Genomic DNA, 20,126 nt, shown 5'->3' with positions numbered 1-20,126 from the left:
AGTGTTCATGTTGTATGGTGTGTAGTTGCTGGTGAGTATTTGTTTCAGGTTGGGAGGCTGTCTATAAGCAAGGACTGGCCTGTCTCCCAGGATCTGTGAGAGTGAGGGATCATCTTTAAGAATAGGCTGTAGATCTTTGATCATGCGCTGGAGAGGTTTTAGTTGGGGGCTGTAGCTGATGGCTAGTGGCATTCTGGTATTTTCTTTGTTGGGCCTGTCCTGTAGTAGGTGGCTTCTGGGTACTCTTCTGGTTCCATCAATCTGTTTTTTCACTTCAGTAGGTGGGTATTGTAGTTTTAAGAATGCTTGATAGAGATCTTGTAGGTGTTTATCTCTGTCTGAGGGATTGGAGCAGATACGGTTGTATCTTAGAGCTTGGCTGTAGACAATGGATCGTGTGGTGTGTCCTGGATGGAAGCTGGAGGCATGTAGGTAAGTATAGCAGTCAGTGGGTTTCCGGTATAGGGTGGTGTTTATGTGACCATCGCTTATTAGCACAGTAGTGTCTAGGAAATGGACCGCTTGTGTGGATTGGTCTAGGCTGAGGTTGATGGTGGGACGGAAATTGTTAAAATCACAGTGGAATTCCTCGAGGGCTTCTTTTCCATGAGTCCAGATGATGAAGATGTCATCAACGTAGCGCAAGTAGAGTAGGGGCGTTAGGGGACGAGAGCTGAGGAAGCGTTGTTCTAACTTAGCCATAAAGATGTTGGCATATTGTGGGGCCATGTAAGTACCCATAGCAGTGCCGCTGACTTGAAGGTATATATTGTCCCCAAATGTGAAATAGTTGTGGGTGAGGACAAAGTCACAAAGTTCAGCCACCAGGTTAGCCGTGATATTATCGGGGATACTATTCCTGATGGCTTGTAATCCATCTTTGTGTGGAATGTTGGTGTAGAGGGCTTCCACATCCATAGTGGCCAGGATGGTGTTTTCTGAAAGATCACCGATGGATTGTAGTTTCCTCAGGAAGTCAGTGGCGTCTCGAAGATAGCTGGGGGTGCTGGTAGCATAGGGCCTGAGGAGAGAGTCCACATAGCCAGACAATCCTGCTGTTAAGGTGCCAATGCTTGAGATGATGGGGTGTCCAGGATTTCCAGGTTTATGGATCTTGGGTAGCAAATAGAATACACCTGGTTGGGGTTCTAGGAATGTGTCTGTACAGATTTGTTCCTGTGCTCTCTCAGGGAGTTTCTTGAGCAGATGGTGTAGTTTCTTTTGGTAACCCTCAGTGGGATCAGAGGGTAATAGTCTGTAGAATGTGGAGTTAGAGAGCTGCCTAGCAGCCTCTTGTTCATATTCCAACCTATTCATGATGACGACAGCACCTCCTTTGTCAGCCTTTTTGATTATGATGTCAGAGTTGTTCTTGAGGCATGCCATAAGGAGCCACAACAGTAGCTCCCTTAACCCACCCAACAATATTGTTAATCTTTCCAGCTATTCTCTTAGCCCAGCAGAAGAATCTGTCCTATCTTGGGGCCTCTCCTTTTGTCCTTCCAGACCCACGAACATGATACAGTTCTGCGGTGACCTAGAATCCTACTTTTACCGTCTCCGACTCAAAGAATACTTCCAACACACCTCTGAACCACGTACTAACCCACAGAATCCTTCCTACCAATGCTATAATAAAAAGGATTCTGCATGGACTCCTCCTGAGGATCGAAACAACAGACTGGACTTCTACATAGAGTGCTTCCATCAACGTGCACGGGCTGAAATTGTGGAAAAGCAGCATCATTTGCCCCATAACCTAAGCCATGCTGAACACAATGCCGACTCACTACCTATTGTGCAAACATTACACAAAATGACAACATTGCATACTGCAAATAATTTGCATATAAACTTTAGTTTTAAATACACAGTGTGTGGATTTAGTTGTGTCCAGAAAATGTCCAAACGAGCAACACAATGCACTACATAAACTCATCCTGTGTTTTTCATCATTCATGTCCTGATCCATGCACAGCAAAACTCTGTACCAGTTACCCTCTGTGGGGATAAGGCACATTTGGCTAATGGATCACACATCTATACACTAGATACTGGGTATTAGGGCCTGGGTTCGGGTCACGATCTTGGAGGAGCGCTGTCTAGGTGTTAGTCCAGTAATTACAGACAGACTAGCTCTGTTCACGGAATGGGCAACCTTTTAGAAAGGTAGCATGGCTGAAGCTGGGCTCTCAATATCCAAGACCTAGGTTCTATTCCCACTGCAGCCAAAAGAGTATCAGTAAAATGGGGGATGCCACTTTTCTGACTCTCAGGGAGACAGGAAGCCTTGCCTAATAATAAGGGTTATGAAATATAGAAATATTAACAACCAGCTCGGTGCCCCTTCCCCTAGGCCAGAGGGTGTTTAGTAGGTTTGTTTCCCCGCTCCCCAGACTGCTGAAATAGCAGGACTTGGACTCCTCCAGACAGTCCCCTGAATGTAGGGGCATTTCTTTTCCTTGTACAGAGCAAGGCTATACACTAGTGCAGGGGTCAGCAACCTTTCAGAAGTGGTGTGCCAAGTCTTCATTTATTCACTCTAATTTAAGGCTTCGTGTGCCAGTAATACATTTTAATGTTCTTAGAAGGTCTCTTTCTACAAGTCTATAACTAAACTATTGTTGTATGTAAAGTAAATAAGGTTTTTACAATGTTTAAGAAGCTTCATTTAAAATCAAATTAAAATGCAGAGCCCCCAGGACTGGTGGGCAGGACCCAGGCAGTGAGAGTGCCACTGAAAATCAGCTCGTGTGCCGCCTTTGGCACCTGTGCCATAGGTTGCCTACCCCTGCGCTAGTGTCACCTGTCTCCTCACTATGCTAGCACCAGTCACCAACTCACAATACTCAGATCTCATGATCTTTTGCAACTATGTTGTGAATTTTTGACTGTATTCACAACGGCTGCCATTGCCCCATCACCTCTGACGGAACTAGCGCCTGAGCCTTCCCTCAGTCAATATGGCCACTTTTGCCTGTAGTTTTTGCAGGCAGAAGGGAGGCTGGCTGCCCTTAATAAAACTGGCCAACTTCCATTGTTTTCACTGAGGCTGAAGTAACATTACTCTTGGAGAAGATGGCCTCTCCCCACTGCTCTAGGATTAGACACTGGATGAGAAGGCATTAGGGGGCTGGGGAATATGTGGAGCGGGGGAACAGACACAGAGACTAGGGGAGCACTTAAATCAGCTGTCACTTGAACATGTCGCCACTGATGAGAGTCACAACTACTTGCTTTTCTTTGGTCACACTCAGCCCATTGTTCAAGAAAAGGGTGCGGGGCAGGAGCTGAGATTACACTGTGTTAATGCTGCTTCTTACTAGACTCTTTCATCTCCCCTCTAGTTAATTAATGCTATTTATTAGTGTTATTCGACAGTGGCTGCAAACAGCAGGCCTCTCTGCAACACAGCACTGTGCACGAAAAGGAGGCAGCTGGCCAGGAACCATCCCCACTGAAGGCGGTTGTCTCCTGGCCAGGTGTGAGGGCAGAGGCAGCACTCATAGGGAAGGCAGTGGCATCTTCTGGCAGGCGTTCGCATTTTCAACTTCCCCAGGGATGTGCTATAATGACATGAGGTGGTGAGTGCTGGGGGCAGGACAGTGACATCCCAGGGTGCTGCAGGGAGATAGCCCAGCCCCAAGCAAAGGGATGGGGACGGTAGCCAGAAGCTAAAATGAAATCACTGTGCTGTAATTTACCGCTTGCAGCAGCCTCCTCCCTCTCAATTCCCTTCTCTGCCCTGTCCCCTGCATTATCTCCGCTGCCTCCCCCAGCTCTGCAAAGTGCCTGTCCTCCTCCTGCCCCAACTCTGTCTTCTCCCATCTCCAAGTCACCCCTCACAGCAGCAGCATCTGGGTTTCACACTGGCCCCGGCCTGCAAACCTCGCTCCATGGATGCTGCTGCTAGCTCCTCTCCTGCCCACTGCCCCAGGTCTAGTGCTGCCTGGCACACCTCCCTGGGATGCCTCTGTTGCTATATTGGAATCCATCGAGGAAGATCCTTCTTTGGGCCAAGAATCCTGCTGTTCTAAGTCCTTCAGGAGCCCCTACGTTCCACTGTATCTGAGCTGTGCCTATGGCCAGCGGGCAGCAGCAGCCACATAAACCACAACCATGACTGCCCTGTGCAGCCATACTCACCTAGGCCTCCTGCTCATCTCTACTGCAGCTTTCTGGTCTCTTTAAGCCCAAATTATCAGGCTTTGACACAGGCTGCTCCCCTGTACAAAACAGTAAAACCGCATCTCCACAGCTGCACCCACCTCCCCAGGCACCTACAGTTCCTGCTCTGATTTGTAAACCCTCCCTGGCCAGGCTGCAACCAGCCTTGTGCATTTACTCTCTCCACTCCTCAAAGCCTGTCTGCGAGTCACAGAAGAGCCGTCTCCTCTGCAACTTCTGCAGGCTGGAAAATCTCCCCAGGATCTCACTGTTTCACTAACTTGATTTACTGTCAATTCTCAGCTGAATCCCTCTCTCCCCCTCCATCTCGTCACGTCTGTCTGTCAGGATGGACGTCTCCCCTGTGCACAGGCCAGCCAAGGCACCTGCACCCCTTGTCCTCCTAGCTGCTGGTATTTGAATTGCTATGTAATTAGTCCATTTGCATGGACAGGCTCTCCCAGCACAGCGACAGCACGAGAGGAGAGGGACTGAGGACGCACAGATCCGGGCAGCTCATCACACATGGCACACAGGAGAGAAAGTGACACAGACAGAGACACTGCAGGGAGAGCATCGCTGTGTGGCTCAGTGTGGAGCCTTTCACCTGAAGGGAACCAGTTCAGCCCAGGCCTCAGGCAGCAGTGAGGAGAATATCAGTGGCCATAAGAAACGATGGTGGGTCTGAGACCAGCTCCCATCGGGCAGACAGGGGTCCGCATAGCAGAGAGCCACAGCACAGCTGGCCTGCATGGACCCTGTCTGACGAGTCCCAGCAGGGTGAACAGGTTATGGGAACAGGTTCCCTCTCCCCCCAGAGGAGGGCCCCTCCAGGGCAGGGCAGGGGCAATGACGTGGGGAGAAGCTTGCCCAGCCAGCACTGGCACCAGCACAAGAGTCACTGCAAAGGCTGTACCGTGCCTTGGACACAGCGGACGCCGGGGAAGACTGTCAGCACAGGGGCCAGGTGTCGCACTGCTTGCATACACTCCCGCCTGCCAATCCCGCCTCCCATCTCCTTGTCTCACTCTCACTTTGTCCAGCCAGTTAGAGCTCAAGCTGTACTTCTCCTTTGCCAGGTCCAGCCACCTGAATGGGCAGAAATCGATTTTCTTGCAGTAACACCAAATTCTTACCTATCCTGACAAGTCTCCTTTGCCCAGAGCAGCATCTGCGAGGACTGATCTAGGTGGAACTGGCAGCCTAGCCAATGAATGGAAGATGTTCAGCTGGGGGACACTGGCTTGACGTGGTCACTTCCTGGGGGTTGCCCAGGCCTGGCTCAGTGAAGAGATTGTGCCATTGCTTCCTACCTAGTTTGCCTCTTTACCTATGTCAGCTCCTCTCCCTGCAGATGTTTCCCAGTGCAGCCCCAGCCCTGCCCTGGGATGGCACCCTGGCTCTCTCACTGCCCCGTCCATGGCACAGACTGGCTCTCTAGAATAGTTATCACCACCTGCATGGGACACGCTGGAGCCCCTCCCCCCGCCCCGTACAACTTACAAATGCTTCTATGCCCAAACGGATCCATCCCTCTGCCATTGCACAGTACCTGTCAGCCCCTCCCCACATCCCCCCAACACAGGGCCTGGTGGACACACAGCCATTGGGCAGACAACCACCCCCCCGCCCCCAACATAGGGCCAGGTGTTCACACAGCCACTGGGCAGGCAACACCCCCACAGCCCGCAACATAGGGCCAGGTGTTCACACAGCCACTGGGCAGGCAACACCCCCACAGCCCGCAACATAGGGCCAGGTGTTCACACAGTCATTGGGCAGGCAACCCCCACCCAGCCCCCAACATAGGGCCAGGTGTTCACACAGCCATTGGGCAGGCAACCCCCACCCAGCCCCCAACATAGGTCCAGGTGTTCACACAGCCATTGGGCAGGCAACACCCCCACAGCCCCCAACATAGGGCCAGGTGTTCACACAGCCATTGGGCAGGCAACCCCCACCCAGCCCCCAACATAGGTCCAGGTGTTCACACAGCCATTGGGCAGGCAACCCCCACCCAGCCCCCAACATAGGGCCAGGTGTTCACACAGCCACTGGGCAGGCAACACCCCCACAGCCCCCAACATAGGGCCAGGTGTTCACTGGGCAGGTGTTCACTGGGCAGGCAACACCCCCACAGCCCCCAACATAGGGCCAGGTGTTCACACAGCCATTGGGCAGACAACCACCCCCCCGCCCCCAACATAGGGCCAGGTGTTCACACAGCCTGGGCAGGCAACCCCCACCCAGCCCCCAACACAGGGCCTGGTGGACACACAGCCATTGGGCAGGCAACCCCCACCCAGCCCCCAACATAGGGCCAGGTGTTCACACAGTCATTGGGCAGGCAACCCCCACCCAGCCCCCAACATAGGGTCAGGTGTTCACACAGTCATTGGGCAGGCAACCCGCCACCCCCAACACAGGACCAGGTGTTCACACAGTCACTGCGCAGGCAACCCCCCCCCCCAGCCCCCAACACAGGACCAGGTGTTCACACAGTCACTGGTCAGGCACCGCCCCCCAGCCCCCAACATAGGACCAGGTGTTCACAGTCACTGGGCAGGCAACCCCCCCCCAGCTCCCAACACAGGACCAGGTGTTCACACAGTCACTGGGCAGGCACACCACCCATCCAGCCCCCAACATAGGGCCAGGTGTTCACACAGCCACTGGGCAGGCAACACCCCCACAGCCCCCAACATAGGGCCAGGTGTTCACACAGTCATTGGGCAGGCAACCCGCCACCCCCAATATAGGGCCAGGTGTTCACACAGTCACTGGTCAGGCACCGCCCCCCCCAGCCCCCAACATAGGACCAGGTGTTCACAGTCACTGGGCAGGCAACCCCCCCCCCAACCCCCAACACAGGACCAGGTGTTCACACAGTCACTGGGCAGGCACACCACCCCCCCAACCCCCAACATAGCACCAGGTGATCACACAGACTCTGAAGAGTGCACACACACCCCTGCACACCCCCACCCAATGCAGGGCTGCTGGCCAACTAGCCAGATGCTGGGATCAATGGAGACAGCAAGGTTGTGGGGGTGGGTCAAAGGGCATGTGTAATACAATCCCCAGGTCCCCTCTGGCTTTGACATAAGCAGCATTTAAGTGTGACTTGGAGCAGTCTGGAGGAAAGAGAGGCAAGGCTGGAAACTGCAGCTGTTCAGTGCTCCTGAGTAACACACAGCCTGGCGTGTACAGCTGAGAGCTGAGTGCTGTGTCTGTGTCAGGGCAGAGGGCAATGTCAGACCCGCCAGTCACCCCTCTGTGCATAGCAGTCAGTGGGGCACTGAAGTTGCTTAGGTCTTTAGGCTAATCACAACACTACTAGAAAGCCCATTCACTCTAACAAGATCCCCTCTTCTCCCTGGCCTCAGCAGCCCCACATATGCAGGCCTCACAGTCCATCCCTCTGCAGCTCTGCACTGCTCCCTGGCTGGCATCACAGCCCTTAGTTGCATGTCTGGGTACCACTGCTGTAGGGGGCCGGTCTTTTAAAAGACTGTAAGAAGCATAGGAATAGCCAGACTAGGCCAGATGAATGGTCTATCTAGCTCAGTATCCTGTTTTCTGGCAATGGCCAGATGCTTCGGAAGGGATGAACAGAATGAGGGAGTCATGAAGTGATCCATCCCATCATCCATCCCTCTGGACCTCATCAGCATTTGGGGAGAGGAGGCTGTCCAGTCCCAGCTGTGCTCCAGCTGTAGGAATTATACCTATGGACAGATTTCATGATGCATAACAGAAAGGGGCCATGATCTGGACACATTGCAATGTAGGGTCAAAGTGAAGGAGCTGCGGAACACCTACCACAAGGTGCGGGAGGCAAACCACCACTCCAGTGCTGCCCCCACGAGCTGCCAGTTCTACAAAGAGCTGGATGCGATACTCGGTGGCAACCCCACCTGTACTGCGAAGGCCATGTGGATACTTCAGTGGCTCGTGTGCCAGGCAAGAGTGGACCGAGCCAGGAGGATGAAATCTTGGACAGGATGTGGAGTGGGGGACCCAGAGGCAGAGGATGACTCAGAGGCCAGAGATGCATGCAGCCAGGAGCTCTTCTCTACCCCAGAGGAGCCTAGCCAGTCCCAGCTGTCAGACTTCGGCAAAGCACAAACAGGAGAGAAGGCCCCTGGTAAGTGGATTTGATTTTGGGAATCGCTGAAGCGAGTTGTTGGGGGCAGGAGGGTTGCAGAAAGCAGGCTTGTGTCTGTATGATGCACCTAGTCTGAGCAGTGGAACAGGGTGTTGATTGACTCCCTCCCTTCACAGGAATCTGCCTCAGATTTCCACAAAACTCTCTGAGATACTGGGCAATCCACTGCCACAGGTTCTTTGGCAGAGCTGCTTTGTTTCTTGCCCCATTAAGGGTAACTTTCCTGCACCACCATGCTGTCACGGGGGGGGGGGGGAGACCATTGCTGCACACAGCCAAGCCACACAGGGGCCAGGGTGGAAGCCGCAATCTTCGAGAAGACCCTCCCTTGATTCCCTGCTTACCCTCAGCAGTGAGATATCTTCCATAATGGTCACATCCTGTGGAAAGTGTGGGGACAGGAATGATTACCAGGCCCCCCCTACAGTGCTGGCTCTCCCCAGGAGCCACGTGCCCAGTGTACAGTATGGTCCTGGAACACTGATCTCACCTGCCCCTGCGGCTACTCACCATTTTGGGGATCTTGTGGCTCACATGTGCCTGCCTGGGGTCAGCCAGTTAGTGACAGGTATGTGAATAGTGGCTGTGTTTTAAATCACTGAATCAGTGGTCTGTGTGTTGCAAACAATCCTGCTTCTGTAAAATGCTGCATTTTGGCTTCACAGAGATGACCCTGGGAGCCCAGCCTCCCTCTTTGTTATCACCGGCTGAACGGCTGCGCAGAATTAGAAAGCGGCCATGAAGAACTGAAGAGGACTTTCTGCGTGAGGTTATGATGCACACTGCCGCTGAGAAACAGGAATTGAAGGAGTGGCGGGACAACGAGAGGATGGACTGAAAGAATGCAGTGCGCCAGAATGAAGCCACGGAGCAACTCTTAAACGTTATGGAGCGCCAAGCAGACATGCTCCAGGCAATACTAGCACTGTAAACTGAGCAGCTCCCCACCCCTCCTCCCCTGCAGCTGCAAAACTCTTTCCCATGCACCCCCCAGACACTGCCACCACACTCTTATCAACCTCCTGGCTCCAGTCTATACCCGCGGCATTCCACTCCTCCCCTTCACAGTCCAGCACTGCGGACTCCCAGTACCCCCTGCACTCAACACCCGTCCCTCTGCAGTTTGGCCCTGCTGAAGTACAGTACCTATTGCAATGTACTCCAAAGGAGAAGGTTGGATATGATCCCTGGACATACACAAATCTTTAACCTTCCTGGGACCCTCCCTTTCTCCACACTCCGCAGTGCTGATGTGTTTTTTTGTTTGTTTGTCTGTCTCCTCCGGTTGTTGTTTTTTAATAAAATAATTGTTCTGGTTTGAAAGCAATCTTTATTCTATTAATTGAAAGCAAACAGAGCCCTGCAAAGCAACAGGCAATTTTCTTAAATCTTATTAGTACATCGTCTGCACCAATCACAATCACCTCCTAGCATTACAAGCACTGCACTTCTGAGCACAGCAATAAATATTAGTGGCTTTCAGATTCAAATTGCTGCTTCAAGGCATCCCTGATCCTTATGGTCCCGCACTGCGCCTCTCTAATAGCCCTGGTCTCTGGCTGTTCAAATTCAGCCTCCAGACACTGAGCCTCAGCAGTCCAGCCCTGAGTAAAGCTTTCACCTTTCCCTTCACAAATATTATGGAGCATACAGCATGCGGCTATAAGCATAGGAATACTGTCATCGGCCAGATCCAGCCTCCCATATAGGCAGCACCAGCGGGCCTTTAAATGGCCAAAAGCACACTCAACAGTCATTCTGCACCTGCTCAGCCTGTTGTTGAACCGCTAGTTGCTGCTGTCAAGGTGTCCCGCGCATCGCTTCATAAGCCACAGCATTAAGGGGTAGGCGGGGTCTCCCAGGATCACAGTGGGCATTTTGACTTCCCCTACGACGATCTTCTGGTCTGGGAAGAAAGTCTCTGCTTGCAGCTTCCTGAATAGGTGAGTGTTCTGAAAGATGCGTGCATTGTGCACCTTTCCAGACCAGCCTGGACTAATACCTGTGAAACACCCATGGTGATCAACAAGCACCTGGAGAACCATAGAGAAATACCCCTTCTGATTAATGTACTCAGTGGCTAGGCTGTCTAGTGTCAGAATTGGAATATGTGTGCACCATCTATTACAACTCCGCAGTTAGGGAAGCCCATTTGTGCAAAGCAATCCACAATGTCACGCACATTGCTCAGAATCACGGTCTTTTGAAGCAGGATGCAATTAATGGCCCTGCACACTTCTGTCAACAAGAGTCCAATGGTTGACTTTCCCACTCCCAACTGGTTAGTGACCAATCAGTAGCAGTCTGGAGTAGCCAGCTTCCACAGTGCAATCACCATGTGCTTCTCCAATGGCAGGGCAGTTCTCATTCTTGTGTCCTTGCGCCGCAGGGCTGGGGCGAGCTCATCACACAGTCCCATGAATGTGGCTTTCCTCATCTGAAAGTTCTGCAGCCACTGTTCGTCATCCCAGACGTGCATGACATTGTGATCCCACCACTCAGTGCTTGTTTCCCAAGTCCAACAGCGGCGTTCCACTCTGATCAGCACCTCCATGAATGCCACAAGCAATCTCGTGTTGTAGCTACTACGTGCGGTGAGATCAATATCGCACTCCTCTTGCCTTTGTAGTTTAAGAAACAACTCCATTGCCACTCATGACGTGTTAATGACAGTGAGCAGCATACTGGTCAACAGCTTGGGATCCATTCCTGCATCCTGAAGAGGCAGGATGTGCAGTACACAAACCATTGAAAGATAGCACCAAATGCAGATGGAAGTACAGGAATTGCTGGGATGCAAAGCAATGCATCATGGGGCATTCAGATAGGACCTAGGATGCCCTGTGACCCCCACTGCCTTCCCACAACTCTTAGCGGCAGAAGAGGAAGAGATGCTGTCAAGGTTTTTTTTCCCTCCTTTGAACTTTAGAGTACAAATGTGGGGACCTGCATGAACACTTCTAACCTGAATTACTAGCTTAGATCTGGTAAGATTGCCACCACCCAGAATTTCAGAGTCTGGGGCACTTTCTGTCCCCCCAAAACTTTCCCCTCCCTGGGTTGCCTTGAGAGGCTTCACCAATTCCCTGGTGAACACAGATCCAAACACCTTGGATCTTAAAACAAGGAGGAATTAACCATCCCCCCTCCTTTCCCCCCACCAATGCCTGGTGAGTCCAGACCCAATCCCCCTGGATCTTAAAACAATGAAAAAATCAAACAGATTATTAAAAAAGAAAGCTTTTAATTAAAGAAAGAAAGATAAAAATCATCTCTGTAAAATCAGGATAAAAAATGCTTTACAGGGTAATCAGATTCCTATAGACCAGAGGGACCCCCCCAGCCTTAGGTTCAAAGTTACAGCAAACAGAGGCAAAAATCCTTCCAGCAAAAGAAACATTAACAAGTTGAGAAAACAAACATGAGACTACACACCTTGCCTGGCTAATTACTTACAAGTTTGAAACATGAGAGACTGATTCAGAAAGATTTGGAGAGCCTGGATTGATGTCCCGTCCCTCTCAGTCCTGAGAGCGAACAACACCACCACAAAGAATACAAACAAAAGACTTCCCTCCACCAAGATTTGGAAGTATCTTGTCCTCCTATTGGTCCTCTGGTCAGGTGTCAGCCAGGTTTACTGAGCTTCTTAACCCTTTACAGGTAAAAGAGACATTAACCCTTAAATATCTGTTTATGACAGATGCTCTGTGGGATAACTTCCCAGAATGAAGCACTCCTAATACCGCTGCAAGCGTGAACATGCTATTGTGCGGGCAGCTGACAGTGTGAAAACACAACAGCAGTTTCCCTTCAGTGCTCTCTGAGCAGTGCTGTACCTGCCGGAGCTGTAACTCTGCCAGTGTAGACATGCCTTAAGGGCTCGGGGACAGCAAACAGATGTGGAGGAGCACACAGTTGGGACAGAGACATCCATTAGGACCTGATTTATTAAAGGCGATACTCTAAATTCTAGTAAAGAGGAAAGGATAAAAGTGGATAAAGTGGAGGTAGTAACTGAAAAGAAACAGTCAAACGAAAAAAGTCCCATTCAATTATATCATGTGAAGGCAGAAAACTAAATACTGACAAATTATATAGGTGCTTGTATACAAATACTAGAAGCCTAAATACAAGCCACTCAAATACCCTAATAAAATCTACTTCAAACCAGAAAAACCAACCTCTTTGACCTCACACCCTCAGTTGTCACCTGTCACCTCACATTGAAACTTATATGGGGGATAATTAAACAGCGACTACCCATACGGATGGGGAGCACATCCTGAAAGAAACCTTTCCTATGCCCCCTCTTCTGGCCTTCAAACAACCCCCCCAACCTCTCCAAGATCAGCAGCAGCGGCAAGCTCCACATAGACCAAGACCCAGAAACTCAAAGCAGCATCAGACCCGGCCTCAACAGATGCAAAACCTGCAGACGCCTCTCCCCCACTACACGGATCAACACCCCCCACAACATAGCTTTGAGTGTTCATGGATCCTACACATGCCGATCACAACATATGGTACATCTCATCCAGTGCACTCAATGTCCCAATAAAAACTATGAAACTCGACACTCACTAAACTCTTGAATGAACTAACACGGAAAAATAATTTAAGACAAAAACACCCTAGCACCCAAAATGATCACTTCATATCTGATCTCTCAGTCATCATTGAAGGAAACCTGCACATCTTCAAAAGATGAGCATGGCAGTGTAGTAAGAGGAGGCCCTGAGATATAAACCTTGGTATCAGAGGCCTGGTATGAGGCCTAAGGCCTGAACTAAAGTAACGGTCAAGACTTGCTAACATAAAGCAAAGTGAAGCTGTGAGCCAGAGGCAGGCCCTGCTCACAGAAGCTGGCAAGGAAAGGACTAATGCTGCAAGAAGATACGGACCTAAAAGGTACTGAACACTAGAGATCAGAACATTCACATACTGGCACATTCCACACCGATAACAAGGAACAGGCTGACCCATCCCAATGACAGGGGCAAAGGGTACTATGATGGATAGAGTTGTTTTGTTCAAACCAACATGTACAAGGTGAGAGGCGGCACCTTACTATGTAGAGGGGTTGTACCTTGCTACGTAGAAGGGTTGCACCTCAGTACGTCAGGAGTGATGTGTAACTTGTTTGCACCTGTGTATAAGAATGCATCCCTGGGGCGGTGTCTTTGTCCAGCCGAGGGGGCAGTGGAAAGTACCGCCACTGACTGAGCCGAGTCCATCGACCATGGGCACATATTAGTAGTATGCCTTCTACTGGAGTAACAATCTAGGGGAACTATCATAGCGTAAAATCATAACTTTGTTAGGCATTAAAAATCATGATCTTAAAGATACTGATATTATGGCTTATTACAACAATTGTAACCCACTAACTCCCTGACACTCCTCCTCTTTTTTTGGGTCCTATCACTGGAGAGGTGTTAATGGGTCTCTTCACCTTGCATGGTCTCTAAGAGCATGTCTACTCTTACCTCCGGAGCGATCGATCCAGCAGAGGTCGATTTATCACGTCTAATGAAGATGTGATAAATCGACCACCGAGCGCTCTCCTGTCGACTCCTGTACTCCACCGGAGCGAGAAGCGTATGTGGAGTTGAGGGGGGAGCGTCAGCAGTCGACCTACCACAGTCAGGGCCAGTTCCAGGGGTTTTACCGCCCCAAGCAGAAAAAAAAAAAAAAAAAAAAAAAAGCCACAATCACAATCTACGGCAATTCAGCGGGAGGTCCTTCGCTCCGAGCAGGAGTGAGGGACCCTCTGCCGAATTGCCACTGAATACCTGAAAGTGCCGCCCAGCTCCGGAGTTGCCGCCCCAAGCACCTGCTTGATAAGCTGGTGCCCGGAGCCAGCCCTGACCGCAGCGAAGACACCACAGTAAGTAGCTCTAAGTATGTCAACTTCAGCTACGCTGTTTTTGTAGCTGAAGTTGCGTAACTTAGCCGACTGAGCTTGCACCCCCCCTCACTTCCCCCCCAGTGTAGACCAGGCCTTAGAATATGTGTTAACTACATATGCTAAACAATCTGTTCCGTCTTGTATTTAGCTGTGTCCCTTTGAGTACCTTTCCTAGACCTGAACAAGAGCTATCTTCAGCTCTAAAGCTTGTCTCTCTCACCCACAGAAGTTGGTCCAGTAACAGACATTACCTCATCCACCTTGTCTCTACACAAGTCTAAATATTAAGATGGGTGAATTTAAATTCCTGGTATTAAATTATATTGATATAAAAGGCACCAGAGAAACTTGATGCAACTATGATAATCAATGGGACATGGTAATACCAGAGTACACAATACCACGACCACTAGCTCCTCCCCAGTACTGCATATAAATTAATCTAGATGTCTCAAGAGATCCGCCACCTTTGCACCCAGCAAGCAATTCACCATGCGGTTCTCCCAGACATCACAAACCCAATCTACTATATTTCTAATAACTGAATCCCCCATTACTATTGCCTGTCTCTTTGCAATAAATGGGTTTCCTCCCCCGGAGAGGTACCCTCAGTACCATGACATCATCTGGAAGGAGGGTCCCAACTACGAGGATCTCTAGTTCACCATTCCCAGATAACAAGGATGAAAGGTGCTCCTGGGAATGTTATATTTAGCGGGGCACTACGATGCTTTTTTAAAGAAAACAGCCAACTAGATGGGGTACTGTCATGAATGTGGGGGTAGGGATCTCTTTCATAATTGTTACCAGTGCCACTGTGGCTGTACTAGCATGGTGTGTTTGTACCTCAGAATGGGGGGATATTTCGCCCTGGGGTTCTGACAGGGTAGCAGAACGTGCCCAACTATGGAAAGGGGAGGGAGGACCTGATTGCTTGCAGTGACATTGAAAGGCCAGCGCCAGAACAAGCTGCCTTCATGGCTCTCGCCTGCTCTCCTGGGAGAGCACCCAAACCTGTCTGAACAGGGTGGGTCAGACAGACAGGCAGGCGCAGAATCCCACAGACATGGGAGGACCTGGGTTGCTAGGAGAATGTAAGCTGGGTTGGTTCAGTTATGTTCTTGTAACTGCATAGGAAAAAATGGTTACTAGCCTGTTCCATAACTGTTGTTCTTTGAGATGTGATGCACGTGTCCATTCCAATCCAGATGTGTGTGTGACCAGTGCACCAGAGTCGGACATTTTCCCCTTAGCAGTAATTGTTGGGGCAGCACATGTGCCCTCTGCTACCTTGTGCTACTGCATGAAGGTATAAAGGGCAGAGATGCCTCTGATTCCCGTCCGTTCCTTCTTACTGGACAGACTCTGATATAGAGGGGAAGGAGGGTGGGTCATAGAACATCTTTTCTTCAGACCATTTCTCCAGTTTTTCCGGATCATTTTGAATTTTAATCCAGTCCTCCAAAGCACTTGTAACCCCTCCCAGCTTGGTATCATTCGCAAACTTTATAAGTGTACTCTGTATGCCATTATCTAAATAGTTGATGAAGATAACAAATAGAACTGGACCCAGAACTGATCCCTGTGGGACCCCACTAGTTATGTCCTTCCAGCATGACTGTGAACCACTGATAACTACTCTCTGGGAATGGGTTTTCCAACCAGTTTTGCACCCACCTTATAGAAGCTGCACCTAGGTTGCATTTCCCTAGTTTGTTTATGAGGAGGTCACAGGAGACAGTATCAAAAGCCTTACTAAAGTCAAGATATACACATCTGCCACTTCCCCTCTATCCACAAGGCTTGTTACCCTGTCAATGAAAGCTACCAGGTTGGTTTGACATGATTTCTTCTTGACAAATCCATGCTGACTGTTATTTATCACCTTATTATCTTCTAGGTGTTCGCATATTACTTAATCCATTATCTTTCCAGGTAGTGAAGTTAAGCTGACATACATCAGTTCAGCTTTCCAGGATAAGAAGGCAGCATCTGTGCAAGATCCCTGACTGTGACCTGGTGTTGAACAGAAGAATTGCCACTTTCTGTTGTGGTGAGTAGCAAACAAATTTATGTGAGGGCCCCCCCTAGGGCTCCCCCCTCCAAACTGAAACAGGAGCCTTACTATATCTGGCCCAAGAGACCATTGGTGAGCTCTGCTTAAAGATCTGCTCAGGTGATCTGCCAAACTGTTCTGGATCCCCAGCACGCAGGGCTGGCTCCAGATTTTTTGCCACCCCAAGCAAAACAAAAACAAAGGGTGGGGTGGAGTGCCGCCCCTCGAAAAGGGCCACCCTAAGCACATAGAGATGGCCCTGCCAGCATGTGGAATGCTTTGAGGTCAATCAAACTGTTGATAAAAAACTCCCAAAGCTGCATCACCTCTTGACCAAGACAGTTTGACCTGGCCCCTCCCTATCCGTTCATGCAGAACACAATTGCTGTGTTGTCTGGAAGGACATGTGCAATCTTTCTTTTGATATGGTGGAGGGAAGCCTGACAGGCTAGATGAATGGCCCTCAACTCCTGCACATGTACGTAGAGTTTTAAATCTGGAGGAGACCACAGACCTTGGGTCCTCAGATTCCCTGGATGAGCTCCCCAACCTGGAGAAGCAGCATCCATAACCAGAGTCAATGTGGGCAGGGGAAGGTGAAGGGAACTCCCATACACAGGTTGGCTGGATCCATACATCAGTCCAAGAAGGCCAACACTCCTGCAGGCACATGAACCAGCATGTCCAATGCATGAAGAGCTAGGGAGTTTACTGAACTTGCCACGCTCTGCAACTGCCTGATAGGAAGTCTGACATGCCGATCACATACATGCAGGAGGTCTTGTGCCCAGGAATCTGAGGCAATTCCTTACCTTTAGGTTGGATGGGCTCTTAGGGCTGTGGAAAAGGCCAATGGTGACTGAAATCTGTCTTGATGAAGGAAATCCCTGGCTACTGTAGTGTCCAGGATTGTTCCTATAAACCCCATCCTCTGCACTGGAAAGACGACTTATTAGTCCTCACTGTTCTTCAGGCCCAGCACTCTGAAGAGGAGATGGATCTTGGCCTCACTAAATTTTACCTGGCTCTTGGACTGACCCTTCACCAGCCAGTCGTCCAGGTGCAGAAGTACTTGTACCCTTTTTCCTTACGGATGAGGCTACCACCATCATATATTTTGTAAATACTAACAAGGCCACGGATGGTCCAAAAGACAGGACTGTAACCTGATAATGGGTGTTGTTGACTAAAATTTTAAGAATTTGAAATTTCCTGTGTCTTTAATGGATTGCCATGTGGAAATATGCATCCCTCAAGTTAGGGGCAGTGTCCCCGTTTCTGGGATCCAAGGAGAGATTAATGGAGGCTAGCGTGACCATGCAGAACCTTCTCTTCTTTATATATTTGTTTAGCTCTCGCAGGTCCTGCATGGGTCTTAGAGTTTCCTTTGGAATCAGGAAGTAGTGTGAATAAAATCCTTTCCCTCAGTGGAAGGGAGGAATCTCCTCTACAGCTCCCACATGGGCTACGTCCAGACTACCCGCCGTATCGGCGGGTTAAAATCGATTGCTCAGGGATTGATATATCGCGTCTAATCTAGACGTGATATATCGATCCCCGAGCGTGCTTATATCGATTCCGGAACTCCATCAATCCCAACAGAGTTCCGGAATCGACAGGGAGAGCCGCGAACATCGATCCCGCGCGGTGTGGACGGGTGAGTAATCCGATCTTAGATATTCGACTTCAGCTACGTTATTCAGCCCATGGAGAAGAGACTGGACCTCAGGGAGAGGATTGCCTCACAAGAGTGGTCCCTGAAGAGGAGCGGGAAGAGGGATGAAAGGGAGGGATTGAAATAAACTGAAAGGTGTATCCCAGTTCCACAGTGCTTACAACCCACTGATCTGGGGTAATATGGGCCCAAGCACACAGGAATCTGTTGGAAAACAGGGGTGAGAGAAACTGACAAGATGCACACTGACAAACTGCCCTCCATCAGGCAGTCAAATCACCTGCTTGACATGTCCAGGCTGCCTAGAAACACTAGCAGAAGAAGAAAAGTTAGAAGATAGAGGTCTCTTCCTATGGTTCTTGCCCTTCTTCTTAGGCTGGTCCATATGCCCAGGGGCAAAAGGCTGGTGTCACTGGTCTGTCTGAGGGCAGAATAGTTTCTTTTTAGGGAGAGGCGTATAAATCCCTATACCCCTTGAGTCTTTAACATTGTGAAACTTCTCATCAGTCTGCTGAGAGAAGATCAGACCCTCAAAAGGGAGATCCTTGATAGTCTGCTGGACCTCATGTGGAAGACCCAATGATTGAAGCCACAAACATCTATGCATCATTATTGCAGGTGCCCTGGCTCTGGCTACTGAATCCACCGCATCCAGTGCAGCCCGGGGAGAGGTCCTAGCATGAGCTTGCCCTCCTCCGATACAGTCTTAAATTCCTGTCGGCTTCCTTTAGCAATCTGTCCATGAACTTCAGGACATTGTCTCACAGGAAGAAATCGTATCGGGACAGTAGGGCTTGCAGGTTCAAGATATGAAACTGCAGGCCAGCTGTAGAATAAATCTTTCTACCAGAAAGTTTGAGTCTTTTTGCCTCTTTTGCCTTTGGGGTAGACAAAGGTTGTCCCTGCCATTCCCTCTTGTTCACTGTGGAGACAGCCAAGGAGCCCAGGAAGGGATGGGTATAGAAATGTTCATGAGAAGGAATGTGGTACCTCCATTCAGTCCTCTTGGCTGTCAGTGGCACAGAGATGAAGGTGTCTGCCACAATACCTTTATGGGCTTCAATATGGCCTTGTTTACAGGCAGAGCTACATGGGAATGACCCGCTGAACTTAGTATGTCCACCAGCCTATGGGAGCTCTCTTGCACTACCTCAATCTGAATGTCCAGAAGTGAACAATCCTCTTTAGCGGGTCCTAGAGGTGCTGTTGTTGTTTGGATGCCGGCCCCTCTCCAAGACATCATAGCCTCATTCAGTGATGAGGAGCACAAAGGGGGCAGAGATGGAGTCTCTCGTACCTCCTGCACAGGAGGCTGTGGCAGGCAAGGTTGGTTCCGAGCTCAGCACCAGGGGTAACCTCTTCATTTTTTTCATGAGAGTTATCCCAACATCTGCTCAGAGCTCTGGAGGGGGGAGGATCTGGTGGCAGGAGAAAACCCCACTGAGTTCCAATACAGCCATTGGTAGGGTATGGAACCCCCACCTCTACCAGCCCACAGATTTGGGTCTCTGGACCACGGTGGGACCTCTGCTGGTTACCAAAAACGTGGTCTTCTTGTTGAAGGTGATGCCTTCCATCCCAGAAGCAAGGGGAACAGAGGGCTACTTCCAACTTTGATGAGCAGTCTGAGTTGCCTGACCAGGCTAGCGTGGTACCACTCTGTGCTGAGGACTGGTGGTGTGTCTCTGGAGACACAGGTACCAGAGACAGCATGCTGGGCTTGCCACTAGGATCGTAAAGGTGAGGAGGTGCTGGATGGTCTGAGGTCAGCTACAGTACCAGAGGCGGCTCTAGGCATTTTGCCACCCAAAACACGGCAGGCTGGCTGCCTTCAGCCGGCTTGCCTGCGAAGGGTCCGCTGGTCTCACGGCTTCGCTGGTCCGCCGAAGCCGTGGGACCAGCGGACCCTCTGCAGGCGAGCTGCCGAAGGCAGCCTGCCTGCCGCCCTTGCGGTGACCGGCAGAGCGCCTCCAGTGGCTTGCCACCCCAAGCAAGTGCTTGGCGTGCTAATGCCTGGAGCCGCCCCTGTACAGTACCAGGAGTTGGATGCTACTCATAGGTAAGCCCAAAGAGTATATACCTTCAGCATCTTTGGTACCAAGATCATCTTCTGATGCTGCTGTTGCATCAAAGGGGTTGGTACCGCAGA

General features: G+C 50.3%; 1 long non-coding RNA gene across 1 annotated transcript; it reads right to left on the bottom strand.

The window, feature by feature from the left end:
• Positions 1–1,044: 1,044 nt before the first annotated feature.
• LOC115657850 lies at positions 1,045–19,845 on the bottom strand. The gene is made up of 3 exons (XR_004002075.1): positions 19,757–19,845; positions 13,236–13,239; positions 1,045–1,055 (listed from the first exon to the last, which is right to left on the bottom strand). It is a non-coding gene; the product is annotated as an uncharacterized LOC115657850 (long non-coding RNA).
• Positions 19,846–20,126: the final 281 nt, after the last annotated feature.

The sequence above is a fragment of the Gopherus evgoodei genome, chromosome 9 (assembly GCF_007399415.2).
Source record: "Gopherus evgoodei ecotype Sinaloan lineage chromosome 9, rGopEvg1_v1.p, whole genome shotgun sequence".
NCBI lineage: Eukaryota > Metazoa > Chordata > Testudines > Testudinidae > Gopherus > Gopherus evgoodei.
Note: the sequence above shows the minus strand (reverse complement) of the source record. Positions and strands in the feature narration are given on the sequence as shown.